Here is a 19838-nt window from a genome sequence, read left to right on the forward strand (position 1 = left end):
TTGAAAAGGTTGGGAAACACAAATCCAGTCCTACCCTCCCACTTACCTTATAGGCTCAAAGGAACGCAGATCCGAGGAATTGCCTGACTACTGCCTTCGGCTTGTGGAGATTGTCGTTAATTAAGTAGACTTTCCATCCTGGTCCTTCTGAGTTCAAAAGTGAGGGGGTTTGGGGGGGAGGTATGTCATATATGGTTCTAATTAATCCAAAACATCCCTGTGAATTAGGACAAAAATCACAAAATGCCCTTCTTTTAGCAATACCAGTGAAAGTTATATAATAATGAGGCAGGAAGCAAGCAAGCAAGAGCAACACATCATGACAACACTCATTGTGATGGTAAATGGGTTTACTTGAGAAAAGACTGAACATTTCTCTAGCTCACTAGCCACCTTATCGTGGATCCAATTGCCAGATCAGACTGCATCTAAACAAGCTTGACAGGTGTTTGCTCCGTTATAATTCTTGCACAGATTTTGCAGACACACTGTCAAACCAGTCACACAGCTTTTCATGTTACTTTTGGATAGAAGATGCTACACAAAAAAAAGTTCATTGATTTGTTTGTGAGCGCTGCGGGCAGACGCTAACATCTGTTAACCAAATGGTGGTGGTGTATAAAATGCATCTCCTGTTTATGTTTGTGTGTGTTTCTCCTGCATAGTTTTTTTTTTTTTTTTAAAGAAAGGATTTATATCTTTTGGGAAAGCCTAATATCAGAGTTATAATGTAGTTATTTTGCTCACAAAGAGACACATACATACTCCTTTCCTGCTTCACACAAAACTTTACTCGTAGTCTGTTGAGTATAAAGTTTGCATTTGGGCATGGGAGTTGTGTACACTTGCTTAGTTGGATCAGAAACTCATACTATTGTTAGCCTTCTTTTGTAAAGGAACTTAATCTTTGGCTTTCTGTAAAAATCTTAACCAAAGATCCAGGGCCATGGCTTACAGTGATTACTTGGACTGTTCCATTGTCCAGCACATTTTCCCACCCTCCAAGTATTTTTAAAACTCATGAAACAATTAGTGTGTGATGCCTTACATATAGGAGATATTAATAGTAAATGAATCATTGGCTGAAGTGCACATATTACTTTGTGAGATGCTTTAATTAAGTCACTTATTTTCTTTAGACTTTATCTCGATAATTTTCTTTCTTAGTTCATAATGAGGTGGAAAAGATTTGTGCCTCTACTGTCCTGAGGCTTTTGTGCTATTCTCTCATGTTTATTGAAGCTGGAAAGAACAAATAAGAGCATTTAAATTATTTATGTGATCTATTTATACTGGGTAGTAATCCATTTACATTGGGAAATGGGTCTTTGAATAAGTTAAGAAAGAATATAAAGGTTGACAGCTAAAAAGACCCACCCAGTCTAGAGTAATATCAATGTATCAATGCCTCATTTCTTATCAGAACATAACAAAACTCCAGAGATAAACTTATCTGCCCACAGACAGAACCATACACCTGAACCCCAGGTGGGTGTTTGTGTTTGGGTCTGTTTCTAGGTGGAATGATCTCATGTTCTGCCCTTGCCACAGAGTTGTGCAACATTGATACACACCTGTGTTTTGATCTTTAAAATCTGTCGTGGTTACTGGTTACATGTCAAACAATTTTAAATGGCTTCATGGATGATCCAGAATGCACGTCTGCCAGATACATCACTGGGCACAGTTATGGAACTGACTTGGACCTGTGAATATTAAACTTTGCTTATATTGAAAATATATCAGGTCTCAGATTCCAGTCTTATCCCAGAGATTTTTGTGTGAAAACATACTGGTATATATGCATTATCCCTGGGCGGGGACTTAAGAGTCAGCCTTATGAAGAGTGTCACTGATTTCTTTCTGTAAAATCTGGTGAATTACCCAAAGGTGGGATTTAGTGTGGGAACGGGTAGAGAGGAGTGAAAGAGCGTTGAAGACAGAGCTTCCTTGTTTTAAAAGAGTGACTCGTCAATGCAAATTAATGCATTTCTGTCAAGACTGCAAAGCCATGGCTAATTCCTACCTTAATAAGCCACCATATTTTGAGGGCAAAATGTCTGATGTGGCAATTTAAAAAAAAATTATTTTAACTTTTATATGGGCAGTTTCATAGATTGAGCATCCTGAGGGCAGGAGCCATGTCTGCTTTGTGCGGCACTATTGTGGCTTCCACAGTGCCTGGCCATATTTATTGAATGACCAAATCCATCCATCAGTACATCTCACATGTCAGTAAGTGGAGGAGGGGTTGTGGAACCCTTTTCACATACAGTTCCCCTCCCTGGTGCTTTAAAGACAGAGCAGAGATGCAGGGTTGGCTCATGGAATTCTTTGTGTTTTGAGTCTTTTAGTATAAAACGTCTCTCTCTCTCTGAATCTTAAAAACAAAAAAAAATTTTGGTAATGGCCTCTGGCTTTTACCAACAGAATTGAAACACACAAATAATATAGTTATCACCACTCTTCTATAACAGGACCATTGAAATTATTTTTTAAAGATTCCTCTCTACTTTTGTAACTTGTGCTTCCCCCTCTCCACGCAAGCCAAGCAAGTAGACATGTATGAATTCTTTGGAATTGAACTTGAAGGTTGCTTGGTCTCAAATAAAGTACAAATTTGCCATCAGTTGTTCATGTCATTGGTTCCATAAATTCAGGAAATTTTATAATGAGGCATGTCTGATTTGGAACTGGTGTTTCTTAATTAACTGTGTTATGATGACAACCAATTATTTTTCCCATTTTCATCCATTACTGATTTTTCCTATTTTTGTTTTTAAGAGAATGTTAGATGGTATGCCCCAGCACTTTGTAATGAGTTTGTGTTAAGCACCTGTCTGTCAAATACAGTCTCTTGTATATGACTGTCACAGTCATTCACTTATACAGTCTCAATTATCTACAGCTTCTATGTGGATTGAGATGGAGAAACTCAGAAAAATTGAGACTTACAGAATATGATAAATTGTGAACATAGACTTAGTCCTAAGTATCTTACATTCGCAAATTTGCTGTCTTAATCTCTAGACTAGGTAAGCCCTGACACTTAGGCCTCTGTATTATCCGCAACACAATGAGTATCTCATATATTTGCTTCTGATACTATCATTTCTGGGCATGTATCATTTTCTTCATTCTGCCCACAAATTTATCTTTCTGACAGTGTCTTAATGTCCCAACCATCTAACCTGTTTGCCTCTTAAAAATCACCATTGATGCCTTCCTTAAACTGTCTAATATTCTTTGTTTTGAACATGCTTGAAACTGACTTTCTGTTGGTAAGAGGGGGGACTATAATTCAAGGACTTGAAAGCAACTTGGTTACAATTTTAGACTATACTGAGAAATAGATAGGGCCAGAATCCAGTAATGGATCTGAAATCACTAAAAATAATTCTTGGATATTGAAAAGTAGAATTTGGAAATTGTTTTGTAAACAGTTGTCTTTATCTTGTAAACAAACTCAGACGCTTAAAACAACTATTTGTCAAAATTGCACGTATCAGAGACTGAAATGGAAAGTGGACAGAAGCCATTGTGGAACTACATGTTCCTAACAACAGGCTCTCAGGCCCTTTGAGAACTACCTTTTATCACCGATATGTAGGGGATGGTCTCTGTAGTGCTTTCCTTCCTTGTGAGTTCCCTAAGGACAAGGAGCAAATCTACAGTCCATTAAGCCCCTTAACCCTAGGTTACAGCTGGACACAACAAATGCATATTTAATATTTTTTATATGCTTAGCTACAAGTTAGTGTTCAATAACAGGGTAGAGTCTCAGGCAAGTTTTATTTGCTGAACTTTATGAGTCCCTTTACTAAAAGAATCTATCTCCTATTTGTATATCAATATTCCAGGAAGATTCTATTGTAAATTTACAAATAAATATAAATTATACCTTTTACTTAGATAGATAAGACATGTACAAAAAACAAAGTGGCAACATATAGGGTAGTGGTAAGTTCTGTGGTGTTAGTAGAGTAAATGGTTCTGGTTAAGTATTAAGGGAGTAAGGACAAAAGGACAGAATCTTCAGATCCTGACACAGGTTAGTTACATAAAAAATTCGTTAATAGGACAGAAGAGTAGAGATGGGCCGAATAGGAGCAAAAGTTCACCCTTTTTTTGGACAATGTATTGTTTGGTTAAATATCATTTGTAGTAGCATCAAAAAAGGAAATACTCAGGAGTAAATTTGATAAAAGACATTTAAAACCTGTTGAAACTGTGAAAGAGGAAGAAGACCTAAGTAAGTAGTCAGTGCAGTGTCCATAGATCATAAGGCTCATATTAAGATGTCAGTTCTTCCCAAATTTATCTGTAGATTTATGGCAGTCTCACCTGAAATCTCAAGACTTTATTGTAGGAATTCACTGCTAATTCTAAAATGTACATGTAAATTCAAAGGACCAAAAGTAGCCACAACAATCTTTTAAAAGAAGAGCAGAAGTTGCAAGAAATATACTACCCCAGACATACTATAAAGTTATAATCATTAAGGCAGTATAATATTGACATAAAGACATAAAAATAGAGAAACGAAATAGAATATTGAGTCCAGCTATATATAGCACCACACATATATGAAAATTTGACTTTTAACAAAGGTATAAGGTAATTCAATAAAGGATAATCCTTAAAAATCAACCTCAATCTTCATACTGTATACAAAGTTCATTCAAAATGGATTTTGGACCTACATGTAAGAGCTGAAGCTATAGAACATCTAGAAGAAAACTGGGGGGAGGGGTGGACTTAATAACTGAGTTTGTTAAAGATTTTCTTAAGTATGATATACAAAAGTACATGAAATATGAAAGAATAAATCAATAAGTTGGACTTCATCAAGATGAAAATGTTTACTCTTCAAAGGCACTGTTAAAAAACTAAATGGCAAGCCTGGGGAGAAAATATTTTCAAAACACATATCTGACAAAACTTTTATTCTGAGTATACAAAGACCTTTTCCAACTTAAGAAGACAAACAATTTAGTATAGGCAAAAAAAGATCTGAACAGATACATAGTCATTAGGGAAATGCAAAGTAAAACCACAAAGAGAATATATACACTCACTTCAATGGCTAAAATTGAAAAGACTGACCAAACCAAGTGTTAGCAAGAATGTAAAGGAATGGAACTTTCATGGGAATAAAAAATGGTATATCTACTTTGAAAAGCATCTTGGCAGCTTCTCACAAAATCAACCATACACCTGCCTTATGACCCAGCTGTTCTGCCTCCAGGAACTCCCAAAAGAAATGAAAGCCTATTTCCACACAAATATTTGTAGATGAATTTTCATCGCAGCTTTGTCTATAATAGCCAAATGTCTACCAACAGGTAAATAAATTGTGGTATATGTATACAGTGGAATACTACCCAGCAGTATAAATGAATATATAATTGATAGAACAAAATGGATGAATCTCAAAATAATTATGCTGAGTAAAACAAACTAGACAAAGAAATACATACTGTAGGAATCCATTTATATAAATTTCTGGAGAATACAAACTGATCTTTAATAAGAGAAAGCAGATCAGTGGTTGTCTGAGAATAGGAGTGATATAGTTATAGGCTGGGAAAGATTATAAAATATGAAGAAACTGGGGAATAATATGTTCATGATACTGATTGTGGTAATGGTTTCTTAGGTTGTATATATAATGTCAAAAGTCAACAACTTTGTGCATTTTGTACAGTTTATTGTATGTCAACTATTCCTCAAAACTGTTTATAAATGTATCAATTGCTTAATATAAGCATTTTCATTTGAATGATGACATCATTGAAAGAGAGATGGCCAACAGGAGCTCAGTGTTCTGTTAATGTTGGCATGAGATTATACATTAAGCCGGGTAGAAAAGCTAACGCAGTAACAATTTGTGGGCCTTTGGATTTCTACGCCTGATTTTAGCTTGTGTTTGCATTTGTTACAAAGAAATTGCTCTTGAATAATAGTTTTGTTTGTGGCACCTATCAAGAATAAATTAAGCGCATTATAAATTCTGCTTTGATTAGATTTTAATTTGTAATCTTTGCAATTTACAAGAAGGAAAAGAAGGCTGTGTCGCGATTTAACTTCTGTGTAGAAACAGATGATGTCACTAAAACTTATGACACCATTGCTGTGCTACTCCACCCTGCTCCTTCAAAAGCAGTTGTCTCTCCTCCTCTGCTTCATTCATTTAGTCAACAGATATTGCTAGGCGCCTGCCAGGTGTCAAGTCCTGTAGGCAACAGAAATAAAGCAAGAAAACAGTGAGTCACTGTCTTTGAGAAGCTGACATTCCAGTGGTGGATTGTGGTGCAATTTGATAAGTTCTATGAGAGGAAAATCAGGGGTGCTCTACAGCACCTGTGACATCCTCTAACCCAACTTTGGGGAGTAGGGGATTAGGAGAATCTAAATTGAAGCCTGAAGAAGGGTAGCCATGCCAAGAATGGGCAAATGTTCCACTCAAAAGGAACAGTGTGTACAAAGGCCTGGAGGAGAGCTTGGCACAACTGCAGATCAGAGGGGAAGGCAGGTGGGTGGGAGATAGATTGCGGGTCTTGTTGGAGACAGATCCTAGTGGGGTCTCATAAGCCATAGTAAGGTCAGTGGAGCCATGTAAGATTTTGAGCAGGATCAAAACCATTTCCCTGTCTTTGCAATTGGCTTCCTGCTCACAGCTCCCAAATTCATTGTGAAGTCCTGTTGGTGGTCCTCGAGATTAAGAAAGTTGCTGACCTCTGTCTAGCGGATTTTCTTGGATAAAACTTAGCTCACGGTGACCAAACTGTCTTTGTCTACATTGTTTTTCTGCCAAGAAAACAGAAACCTCCCCAAATAAACAGTGGCTATTGCTTATGCTGGTTAGTAAAACCATCTCCTCAGTGTTTCCCTCACAATTTGCTATGTGGTTACAACAGAGACATTTTAATGGAAATCCTCTACTAGACAGAAAACAGTGCTCTAGCAGAAGAGAGCAGAAAGATTTGAATACAGGGGAAGCCTTCTGAGGTCAAAGGCAATGAGATTTTTTTAAAGGTAGGATAATTAATTTCTTTTTCCCAAATGTCACATTTACATTTTAAAAATCCTTGTTGGGGGATCTCCCTGGTGGCACAGGCAGTTGAGTGCCACACTGTGAAGCTGTCCACAGCCTCTGCAGCACAGGTTCGATCCCAGCCAGCCAGGGAGAAACCAACATGGTGCAGCAGACCTCTCCTGTCTCGCCCGCTCCTCCCCTCAGCAGTGTATTTCATCAGTCTGCCTGTTCTGTACCCCGCTATGTCTCTGGTGAATCCTCTCACCCTCCTGCACATCTGACCTATACCCTGGTTCTTGTATAAATAAATAATCTTAAAAAAAAAAATCCTTGGGGAAGATATGCTAGTTTTCCTGGTCTCAAGAATACTATTCAGAATGTGTCTGCCATTTTTATTTGTACTTGTTTTGGTCTTCTCTTTATCTTCCTGTTTTGTAAACTTAGGTTTCTTGGACAGGACCTCTTACTATGTTTTTTTAGAGTTCTTGGTGTTTTATAGATTATAATAATATGTATCTTTACAGAACTTTCCCGAGGTATTAGGATAATTTGTTTTTTGTTTGATTTTATATTCAAATTTCTGTCTAGGGAAAAAATTCCAATAACATGAGAATTCCAAAGGGCAAAGGTCATGGGTCTCATGGATTCATACTTTGGTAACTAAGGGAGCACAGTTTCCATTCTTTTGGGTTGAGGGGAGTCAATCATGAAGGCCAGAGTCTTCAGGAACACTAGTCAATCATTATGAACAAAATATCTGTGTCTGTTCAGATGACATATGTGTGCATGTGCATTTAGCACTGTTCAGATAGGAACAGCCTGTCTGTGTAAAATTGGCTCACTGGCCACAAAGCCTCTGTAAGCCTGTTTGACACCGGCCATTGTCAGCTTACCAGCAGGAAAAAGTGCCAGGTTGAGTATAACACATTTTTCACACCAGTTAGTTAAAAATTCAAGTTTGCCTAATATGGAAGTAGCTTTGCACAAATCTGATGCACACGTAAAACAATCATTTGAACAAGCAGAAAACAGTTTCCCATCCAGAAGATGGTGCTGCCGCTGCCCCCGTGCTGCCGGAGTTGGTCGTTGCTGCATGGTGAGCTGGTGGCTCCTGTGCTTGTCCCCATAGTGCATAATAATCTCATCCTAAGTTAAGGCTTTTTCATGCAACAATATTTTTTTTTTTTTAAGAATGGCATTTGGAACCATGGACTTTGCCTACTCTGCTATTAACTTGACCTGTGTCTGTGAGTTTATCACTGACTTTTTGCTTAACCTCAGTTTCTTCATTTCTGAATTGGTTCATCCATTTGCTAATAAAAATGTGTAGGAAAGCATGAGACTCACTCTTTTATACCTCTAAGGAATAACATTGTGGATAAAAGAGAAAGCGTTCCTTTGAATCACACTGACTCTTGACTCAAAGCAAAGTTTTGGTGCTTGTATGTCCTTAATTGATTTACTTAACTTCTTGAGCTTATTTCTCTATCTGTTTAAGTGTAAGTAATATTATTTAACTTCCTAGGTTGAATGTCAAAGAAATAGTTTATGAGCAATCACAAAACAGAGGACTTTGTGCTTTGCAAGTGCTCAGAATATGCTTCTCTCCCTTTTATAAGCACCCAAACTACTTGCTGTAGAAAGTGGGCATGATGTGTTGGCTTAGAACATTTCCTCTTTATAGTTTTCTACATGTCCTACCTTTAAACTGAGATGGGAGGTGAAGATGGGGTAAAAGAGATTAGCTAGATAATTACTATTTTCGTTAAAAGGATCAGTGAATTACGTCTACTGTGGCCATGGCTTAGAACACTAGTAATCAATCCTGATTCCACATCAGAATCATTTCAAGAACTTTCTGATGGGAAATGTGTTACAGCTTCACTTTCTCCTATTTCGTAAGATTAAGTACCTGTACAACTCTCCAAGAACTCTGTAAGTGAAATAAGATGGAAATAAAAACTGAGAAAAAGTAACACAACCTCACAAGCCAAAAATAGTTTAAGCAGTAACCCAGACACCTTTGAAAGTCAGCTTTTAACACAAAGACATCTACCTAACCACAGTGTCCTGGACTTAGGTTCTGATCATTTGTTGGATGTAGAGGACAGGAGCCAAATCCAAGGTCCTGCCTAAGGTAGGGAGTCCAGTAAAGGATATATATAAAATTGGAGCCCCACGTAAGAACAAATTAGTAAAGAATCTCTAATGCAGAAGGGAACAGCAAGGAAACATGTCTGCCTCACCCTTGGTGTTAGACAGAAAGGGGCAAAATGTCTCTCCTGAGAAATCACAGCCAGCAGCTTCCAAGTACATTTACTCTGCCAGATGGCCTGAAAGCCTTTGACCAAAGACTTTTCTTTCATGGTTTTGCATTGGTGGCCCCCAATCTGCTTTCCTGCACCATATCCAGTGCTCCTGCCCCTCCATGTGTTGTTCTTTGCCTTTATTTCCAGTGAGTCAATGCCAGGAGAGCCTGAAACTGGATCTACTTTTGACCTCAGAGTTTATATATAGTTGCTGAAATAGTCTTCATTACTGTCAGTCTCACCTCAGACCTTGAGTTAAGCAGAGACCCCCTGTAGCATCTATAGTCTTTGGTTTTGACTTGCAGGATATGAGTGGGAAGGGAGAAAAGAGAGAGGAAAGAAGAGGGATTTTTAATGCCCTAACTTTATTTATTTTTTTAATTTAAATTTTATTTTTTATATTCCCCATACAATTACAACCCCCTTATTTTAACCTCAAGCCCTCCTATCCCCACTCCCCACCCGCCACAGAGTATCTCTGGTTCATAGTTTTTTGTCAATTTTGATGTTTTCTTTCTTATAGTTATTCTTTTTCCTGGTCCCTTATTTAAGTTTTCTAGATTCCTGCTATGAGTGAGACCATCCGGTATTTTTTTTCTTTCTGGCTTATTTCACTGAGCATGATCCCTTCCAACTCCATCCATGTTGCTGCAATTGCATGTGTTTATCTTTTTTGATTGCTGAGTAATATTCCATGGTGTCTATGTACCACATCTTCGTGACCCAGTCATCTATTTTTGGGCATTTGGGTTGTTTCCAAAGCTTAGCTATTGTAAATAGCGCTGCTATAAACATAGGGGTGCAGGTACTCTTTGGAATTGATGTTTCTCTATCCTTTGTAATGCCCTAACTTTATTCAGACGTACTTCTAACACCAACTCCCCCACCAACACGTCCTTAAAGCAGGCACTTTGTGGGCATTAGGCATGGAGGCAGTGGGTGTACATTAAGAGTATGGTGATTTTGGCAACAGACAGAGGGGACCATTCTGATTAGAGCATTCTGACCCATAAGGAAGCCAAAGAAGGAGAAAGGTGACTGTGCCTAGGGCTCCCCACAAGGCCACTCCCAGTAAGTACCCGAGAAATGCAGGCTCTGGAATGCCCACTGTTTAAGTTACATTAATAAAAGATAGAATTTTGTATTTGTTGGCTCCAATGTGTGTACCTGTTACCATGGTATCTTTAGTACCTTCTTTGTTTTTGTATTTCTTGGACTCATTTCCCAAATGCAGTGCTAATCCTTCTGCTGGGTCAGCACTGAGGGTAAACTATTGATTTTTGAAGCTTTGTGCCAGTTGGTGTAATCCCAGACGCAAGGTGGCATGTGCTGCATTACATGCTGAATTGATTTCTTGGCTGGCACATCCTCTGTTCTTTTATTATGTGCTGGTAGCAAGTTGCATGTTTTACCTGCACATTCTTGGCTAGACTTGCGCAGGGAAGTGTAACCCACCTTTTTCTGTTCCCAGCCTGTATCAACTGTTCTGGTGCTGTGGGTTTTTCTAATAGATTACAGTCTTTGTTTCTAAATTTTAGAAGTTCACAAATGACTCTCTTCACTCTATCATACACCCAACTCCTGGACTGGAGCTTGGCAAATGATAAACACTCAATAAGTTTTTGGAATGGATTATTATTTTGTATAGCTGGCAATTGAAGTCTGCAAGATAAAACTGAGACTACATATTAGCAAGGGAAGGTGCTATTGGCTAGGAACCAACATCCTCAGCCTAGGTGAGGAAGTGTGCAGGAGTTGTGTGGCCCCTTTAGTTGGCAGTAAAGCAGGTGAGTAGAGAACCAACTAGCGTGCTCCTCAGGGTCAGCAGACTGGGCTCCGGGACGGCAGCAGGTGGGAATCTGAATCGCCTGCAGACTGATGAGTTTCTGGTCAAAATCTGGAAACCGTTGTCAGCTGCTATAGAGTAAAATTCCCTGTACACTAAGATTAAATAAGTGTTCCTTGTCTAGCATGGACACTCAGGCAGAGCAGGGGTAGAGTTGGGCACTTTCCAACACCCTCTTATTTTGTAAAGTAAATATTAGGAAACTGCTATTTATTCTCTACATGTTAATCACAGCGCTGCTATCATCTCCCCTAATATGTGAAATTTGCCTTTTAGGAAAATGCAGTATACTTCTCATTTTTGTTTACTTTCTTCATGCTTAATTTAGCATCTACTTTCCAAACAACATTTCCCACCTACCGGGCTAGTGACAGTGAACAACACTAAAAAGAGAAGACAGGATAAAAGATCGGAATTTTTCACTTAATTTCTTTCCCTCACCATTCATCCCCAAGCCTTGTGTATTCGTTTCTCAGAGATCATTATTCGCTGTTGTGCCTCACCAAGTCCAAGTGCCTCTCCATCGAATATATTTGTCCCTTATTACCCTCCACTAATGGGAGGCCAAAAAGGCTAATTTGTTAGTGAAGTGAATAAAATTTGTTTTCTATAGATGTTAACCTTCTTCTTCACTCCCTGTTAATAAAAGCTCTTGATCATTACAGATGGGATGAAAAGATCACCAGGTAGCCATTTGTAACCATACTATACACACAGTCAATTAGCCAGAGGGGTCAAGTGCGTATTAGTAGGCAGCCTGGAGTTTGCTGAAGCAATTCATCGGCCTCATCATCTATAAATAATAGTTTAAATAACTTCCTCTTCTTGCTCACTTGACTGTAACAGCCAATCAAATTCAAACACTAGTGTCATTGACCTTTCCAAAAATAGATTAAAACTGCAATGCTTGTCTTTTGTTTTGTCTTTTTTTTTTTTTTTAATGGGGGAGAAGGGGGAAGAGAGTAAATTTCAATAATAACCAAGGAGTTGTGTCCTGTGTTCCATTAAAAAAAATATTGTATTGTTAGGTATTAAATGTATTTTTTTGTTACTAAGGATTTAACTATAATGAAAGAAACCCTAGTATACAACATGATAGCAGAAATAAACAACTTGCCAGATTTTAGAGATGAATTTGAATTTTGTATTTTGGTCCTAATATCACATAATGATTGTTTTTACCCAAAAATACCATATGGCTAATGTGGACCCAATCTTCTCAACATTTGTTTGCTGCCTTATGCACACATTTTCATTTATATGTTTATTTTTATATATATATATATATATATATATATATAGAGAGAGAGAGAGAGAGAGAGAGAGAGAGAGTGCTTCGAGTAGGATGCCAAGAGAGAGGATATTTTTGAGGAAGCCAGCATCCACTCGAAGAGGATATGACGTTGGCTAAGGCATCCCATGGTGCTTTACATCTCTGTGTGCATAGGGTGGCCTCTGGTTTGTGGCTGTAGTTGCCATGAAGAGACCATTGTTAATTTTGCTTGAAAGCTCTCCTGTTCTTTTTTGGTGGATTTTTTAATATGAAAGGAATGGGAAAAAAAAAGTCAAAACCAAGTTTGGCCAAACTCTCTTAATTTGGCTCTATTGGGAGTTTCATCTCCATTTTGTAGCCTCGACTAATCCTTCACAGCTTCTTGCCAGGAATTTCTTAAGTCCTGAGACTTATGAAGATGCTGGCAAGAAACTGTGGTGCATCAGCAGGAACAGGTTGCAAAATGAAGACAAAGCTTTTGGCAAGACACAGAAGATTGATAGAGGCCAGGCCACAGAGCAGGGCCGAAGCCCTGACTGGTGGAACATCACTGTGGTCACTGTACAGACGCAGTGATGGACACTCCCCTACTTGGGGAGTCATGGGATGCACCACTGGGCCAAGCTGGCCAGGAGAACATTTGGGAACTGCAGGACGGGGCAGCCTTTGCCAGAGGGAGTTGAAAGCTTTTAGAACTGTGAGTGCTCAGAGGTCTCAGAACAACCTCTGGCTGCAGTTCACACCCCCACGCAGACAAAGGAGTGTGAGACCAGCTGGGAAAGCACTAGGGGGTCAAAGAATGAAAATAAGCCCGAATGAAAATAACCAAATTAAGATTTGGTTAAGTACTACTTTTTGGAGTAAAGTTTATGACCAGGGTACTTGCGTATTGCTAGCCCTGGGTTCCTTTCACCTTGCTCTATTAGTAATCTCAACCTTCACCCCTCTGCTCCCGCTCCCTCCGCTTCCCCCATCCTACCTTTGACCCCCTTTCTGGTGTCTCCCCTCCCTCCTTTCTTGCCTTCTCCCTCTCCCCCCACCTGTCTTTCTCCTCTCTCTGCCCCCTCTGTTCCTTTTCTCTCAATAGATGGTCAAATTCTGCTTATAGTCTTTTTTACAGCATTGAATAAGCTCCTCAATGGTTAAAAAAAAAACTACCATAATTCCAGCACCTACTAATGACAACAGTATATATTTTGTTTTGTTTCATTTCAGTTTAAGTTCCCATCATCCCATGGCCTATTTTACTCTTCTACATGCTCCAGTCAGAAACTTTAGGAAGAACTTCATGGATGAGTAGCAGCTACTTCCTGCCGGGGACTTCATACTTTCTTGTATGGGTGTGGGTGTGTGTGGAATCTTGGGGTTGAGAATTGAATTCCTCAGACTGGTTAGCTAATGGCACATCATCCCATCTGTGCAAGGCCCTGCGTTTGCTTTCTCATTTTGCTTCCTCATCCCCCACCTCCATTCTGTTCCGGTCCCCATTAACAATGTTCTTGATGATTTGTGTGCCCTCAAAAATATGTAGTGTTGATTTATGGATTTTACATGGTGACATTTTCATTAACATGGGTGAAATGTACTAAGGCTTTCCTTAACTTCCTTACATTTGCTTTAGGCTTTAAAGATCTCTACTTTCATACGCAGGGTGTTGATCTGGTTGCCACTGGGGCTCCATACCAAACCCCCATCGCATTTTTCTTTTTATTCCCATAATGATAAACAGGTAAGTTATCTCAGCTTACAGAGACCCACCCTTGTGGCACAGCCACATTGCCCTCAAAAAGGCTCTGCCAGTTTGGAAATTCGTCAGCAGTGCTGAAGGACATTCCTTTTCTCACATCCTTGCCCATACTTTGTATTTGTGAATATTTTATTTTGCCAGTCTTTATGGTATCTTGCTATCATTCTTATTTCTCTGATGCCTAGTAGGCTGATTTTCACTTTATTTGCTTTAACTTTCCCCTTCAGTGAACTGCCAATATTCTTTTTTTTTTTTTTTTTTGCCCATTTTTACATTATTTCTTATCTTGTTGATTTGCTGGAGTTCCTTTTCTATTGCAGATATTAACCCCTTGTTGTAATTTTTGTCATTATCTTCTTCCTTTAAGTAACCTCTCTGTTCATTTAATTTCTCTTGCCCATCTTTAAACACAAATCCTTGTTTATCCTACTTAAATTTTTGTAGCTTTCTAGGAAAAGTATCAGTATATTTTCATTGAGCTAGAGATTGGCAGTAGAGGGTATAAAAATCATGATGTTTGGCTTCCAACTTTAGAGAATTTAAGAACCAGCTTGACCTTGGAGACGGAAGCAGTGTGCAGAAAGCCTTTCCTAAGGAACTCCTAGGGATGCATATGGGGGGGCTCGGCCACTACCCACAGAAAGTACCAGCCTTGAGTCATCTGGGGTGTCACAGCGGGGCTTCAGAATATCTTTTCTTGGCGTTCTTAGGAACAGGGTCATTTCAAATACCCAGATAAGTGCAGAGATCGGTCATTAAATTCTTAATCTAAATTTCCACTCAGTAGAAAAATATAAATAGTAAAGATTTTGAATATAAATATATGAATATAAAGATTTCCATTTGCCAGTTACAATTGATATTACAGTTTTAGCAGAACTTTATGGAGTGCTCGGCATCATGTATATTCTGAGAGCTGCACACTAGCTGTCCATTCAGTCTGTACGTCAGCCTGATGAGGGAGGGAGACAGTGTTGAGTTTACCAGCTCCCATTCTGCATTCCTGTGTTGTGGCACACAGAAACCAGACTTCTAAAAAAAGAAAAATGAAAGAGAAAAGATGAAGAAAAGAAACTGTACTTCCAGCCCCTTCTAGTTGGCCACGTGTCGATGACACAAGAGCAGAGTCAACGGTGTCACTTTCAGATTGGGTTGGTAAAAACCCTCTTTACCAAATTCTCTAGGTTTGGTAAACACTCTTTACCAAATTCTCTCTTCTTTGGCCAACCTGGATCACTGAGTGATTAGATTGAAGACAGAACAGTTACTCATGCATGTAGCCAACTCTCCATGAGCTTTTGCTGTGATATGACACTGACATGTGGGGGCTGCTTGTTACTACAGCATTGCCTCACCAATCCTGATTTAAAAAGTAGATACTAGTATTACCCTCCGCTTTACCGATGAAGATGACATCTGTAAAGATTGAGAGATTAATTTGCCCATGTTTCTCATATAGTACCTCTGACTCCAGCACTCTCTGTCCCAGCTTCAATGCAAATCTTCCTTAAATTTAAGTTGGATTAGGTCCCAACTCTTTTGTATTGTACAGTGTAAAGCTAAGTAACTTTTGCTTGTTTTAATTCAATAGATTTTACCAGTCTACAGCATTAATACCTATCTATTTGATAGCTATAATGGATGAATATAACTGTATTCTAAAAGGCACTAGATTAATTTCACTGCTTCTACAGAAGTATTTCTATCAGCACTTTAAATTTTAAAATTATAGGAATTCTATTACTGACTTTTTTTATTGGGCTGTTTGTTCACATTATTCCTTCAAAAAATAAAATAGGACTCAGAAAAAAACTTTTATATAGGACAGGCATGGAAGGAGATATAACATTTTGAAGTTTGGAGGAGTTTCCATGCAAAAGGGTCTGAGCAGATGCATTCATTTTCCAATATTTATTAAGCACCCACTACATACCAGCCATTCTTCTGGGTACTTTGAGATACATATTTGAGCAAAAAAGATAAAATCTGTGTCCTAGTAGTACTTGTTCCAACAAAGGTAGGAAAGATAAAGAGGGTATTTGTGAAGCTGCCAGGTTGCAATTGAGCAAATAAAACTCAGCATTAGGTAGGTATCCTAGGGTGCCTTGAATGCCAATCAGAGGAGTTCACATGTAATGCTGCTGGAAGTAGAAAGAAAGCTAAGCGTTCCCAAAAGAGAGGGATAACCTGATCAGAGTTGTGGACTAAGACACTGGAGGGCAAATAGACTTCAGGAATATAGAAAGATCAAGAATGCAGAGTCTGTTTTTTTTCCGGTTCTTGATGGTGGTGATGCTAATGATGACAAAGTGATGACAGTCATGATGATGATAATGATGATGTTGATGATACTGAGCCATTACATGGTGATGGGGGGTGAGGGGCTGAAACCCCACCAGTGCTCCATTTGCACAGCTGCTCTTTTTGCAAACCAGTGCCCTCTGGCACATTCCTCAGTCCAGAGGAAGAGACATCTTTGTGATTAATCTTCAGGTGTAGGTGTATGTATTTTTGTACTTTGCATAAAGATTTCTTATATTCCTTTAGCACCTCTGACTAAGTGGGGGAGCTTGACTGGTCCAGACCTAAATGCAAACCGTGTGTGATTTTGCCATCATCTACCATGTTTACAACAGCCTTTGTCATATATGTGCTACAACAGCTACCCCCACCACTACTGCTGCAGTGGGGCAGAGGGGTTGAAGAGCACCTGCCGTTCCCAGGCCTGGGTATGCCAGGCACAATTTCCAGGGACGAACTTGCAGGATTTCATTTGCTCTTTGCAGTCTCCCTGTAAGACAGTGACCAGCTCTCTAAGTTCCAGAACAGGGATTAAAGCCAGTCTTTCTGACTTGAAATCTGAGGACTTCACTACTATGCTAATATACCCCTGAGTGCTAAAGGGCAAAAAGCTTAGAAAACAAAATTGCTGCATTTTTAGAAAACCATGTAAGGGGGCCTCCCTCGTGGCCTAGGGGTTAAGTCTCAGAGCTATCACTACTGCGGCCTGAGTTCAATCCCTGGCCAGGGAGCTAACCCACATCTCCCCTCAGCAGTGTATTTCAGTGGATCCACCTGTTCTGCTCCCCACTATGTCTCTGGTGAATCTTCTCACCTCCACATACCTCTGGCCTACACCCCAGTTCTTCTATGCAAAAATAAATTTAAAAAAAAGAAAAAAATAAGTAATGCAACAAGAACAGAATTTTAAAGCAACAAATGAGTATGGGATAGCCACATCCCAATACTTACTGTGGTAGGTGCACAGTAAATGTTTGATTTTTGCAGAAACTGCCTCAAATGCTGCGATTTGAAGGGAAAAATAAGGTTAAATTACCAGACACTGTGAAAATGGATAAAGGTTTTTGTGGTATTCCAAAGGGGATTTCTGGATACTTCTGAGATTTTCTATTCCATGGGATAGGTTGACTGTTGATCAGATCTAACTTCCCATCCTTTCTCATCAACAAGCATAGGTCTAGTTCTCTGCTAGTTACTGGTAGTGCATCCCTCTGTGATGTAGGTCCCTGGTTTCTGCTGTTACTATTTTAATTTGTTTTTTCTTTGTTACAAATGGAATAAAGGGGAGAGAATACATTTTTCCTGAGGAAATTCATCAAGAGTTGATGGGGGATGGTGTCATGGGTGGGGTGTGTGTGCGAGCACCTGCAGGGGAGGGAGGGCTCATGGCCACAGACTCCACTGATCTGCCCTGGGGAGATACTCGCTGGCAGGTGGTGGCGCCTGGTCCTGCTCCCTCGAGTTCACGCTGGCCCAGAACAGACTCGGTGGGACACAGGGACAAGGTGTTGTGTCTGTTGCGGGCATGTATGCTTATGAGTCATTTCTCGACTGGGTGTTAGTAAAAAAAGAAGCAACAAAAGCTAAATTGTTGAGTTTGGTATTACAAGTATTATAGAGCACTGCCTTTAGAGACCTTTAAAATTTTTTATGTTTGCATCAATCTTTCCCTTTCTTTTCCTTTTCCAACCCTAATTTGCACAATGTAGAATGGTGAAGCCAGCCTGGGGGATGATCTGCTTACTTAGTCTTCCCAACGTCCCTTTGCCCTCTGGACAAAGTCTTATTTTATTGTAACTTTCCTATAATTTTGGTTTTCCCCTCCCTCCCTCCCCCCCATACCCTTTTCTCCTATCTGAGGACGTTATGTAAGTCCCTAAGCAGTTATAGCCTGCTAACAGTTTTATCCTTGAAGTGTTTGCGTTGGACTTGGCGAACCCACCCGGGGTGCAGGGTCCTTGGAGCTGCTAAGTGGGACAGTGGGCGCGCACCCTCTAACCGAGGACATGCAGCTGAAGCTGTTCCCGGGGAGCTGATTATAGGTTTCAGTCCTCTTTCTTCTTTGCTCCCCAGTACCCTTTCTCTGCCGGGAGACGGGGTACTTGGGGCAGGCTTTCGTCACAACTCTGCCTTCACCAGCTCTGTGTTCTCAGTCTTTTAATGTGTCCAAGTCTTGGCTTCTTACAATGTACAGTGAAGCGAAATGAGGTCTGAGGGTCCCTATTAAGTTATTTGCAATAATAGATTTTGATATTCACAGAGCTGGGTTAGTCACAGTCGCTGTCTTTCCCCATTCCCACCCCTCAGAGGCCCTTTACTGGCTAAATGTGGTCACCCCTGGTATATGTGTCCATAGCAAGAAGTCCCCAGCTCTTCTCTTTCCTAATTCTTCCTCTACATGGAGGTGGAGTTAGGGTGCCAGTGACTTTGTTTATCTATGAGGCAACATTGTTTTCTATTAGCTCCACTGGGTGGAGGTAATAATCACCTCTCATCATTCTACTGGGTGTGGCATCCCGCAAATTGGGGGTGAGGACTTTGTCAATAATAGAGACTTTGGACTTTAGCCTGAGTTTCAGATTCCCCGTGGAAGGTGTGGCCTGGGGGTCAGGGTCCCTTTGATAAGTCCAGCAATAATTTTTAAGTTTCTTTTCCAGAAGTATAAGCATTGCCAACTGAGAGGAGGGAAATCCTGCCAGATTAGTAAAAGATGATGTATGTGCTGTAATTGTATTGTTGTTGTTGTCATTATTACTCATTCATTCACTCAACATACACTGAACAGCCATGTGTCAGGGACTTGTCCAGCCACTGAGCGTTCTGCATTCCTGGAGGCCAGTGCCGAGCACCAGTTCTTTTTTTCCTTAGACATTTGATCTGCAATTAAGGTTTCCTGCCATTAGAAAATAGTCTTTTTTTTTTTTTTTGATCATGCTGCATAATCCAACCCCAGAGATTGAGAAACAGGCATGGTATACCTGAGAGAGATTCTATTATAAAAAAAGAGATTTTTCTTTTCAGAAATTACACATAAAATAACTAACCTTAAGCTCTAAGGCTAGGTATCTATATTTTAAAGTAACTGATATAGAGAAAACTAAAAGAAAATGCAAGACTAGGTGTAATTTGGTACCTCGTTCCCAAACCTTTGACTGTTCTAATTGGTAACCCAGTGATGCCATTTCCATAGTTCCTCACAGAGGAACTTTCCATTCTTTTCTCACACTTCCTTCCCTAAATGTAGAAATCCCTGGCTTCCCAAAAAGTTTCTTCTCTTCAACACTTTTTAGACTCTTGAAAAAGAGCTTGCAGAATAACAGGGG

The 19838-nt window shown here is 39.6% G+C and overlaps 1 protein-coding gene across 3 annotated transcripts in view; it reads left to right on the forward strand.

The window, feature by feature from the left end:
* Positions 1-19838, forward strand: part of BABAM2 (BRISC and BRCA1 A complex member 2) — a gene marked incomplete at both ends in the record, with an annotated part of 352443 nt that overhangs the window by 222754 nt on the left and 109851 nt on the right. The window lies entirely within an intron of this gene.

This window comes from Talpa europaea (genome assembly GCF_964194135.1).
Source record: "Talpa europaea genome assembly, chromosome: 6".
In the NCBI taxonomy this organism is placed as follows: Eukaryota; Metazoa; Chordata; class Mammalia; order Eulipotyphla; family Talpidae; genus Talpa; species Talpa europaea.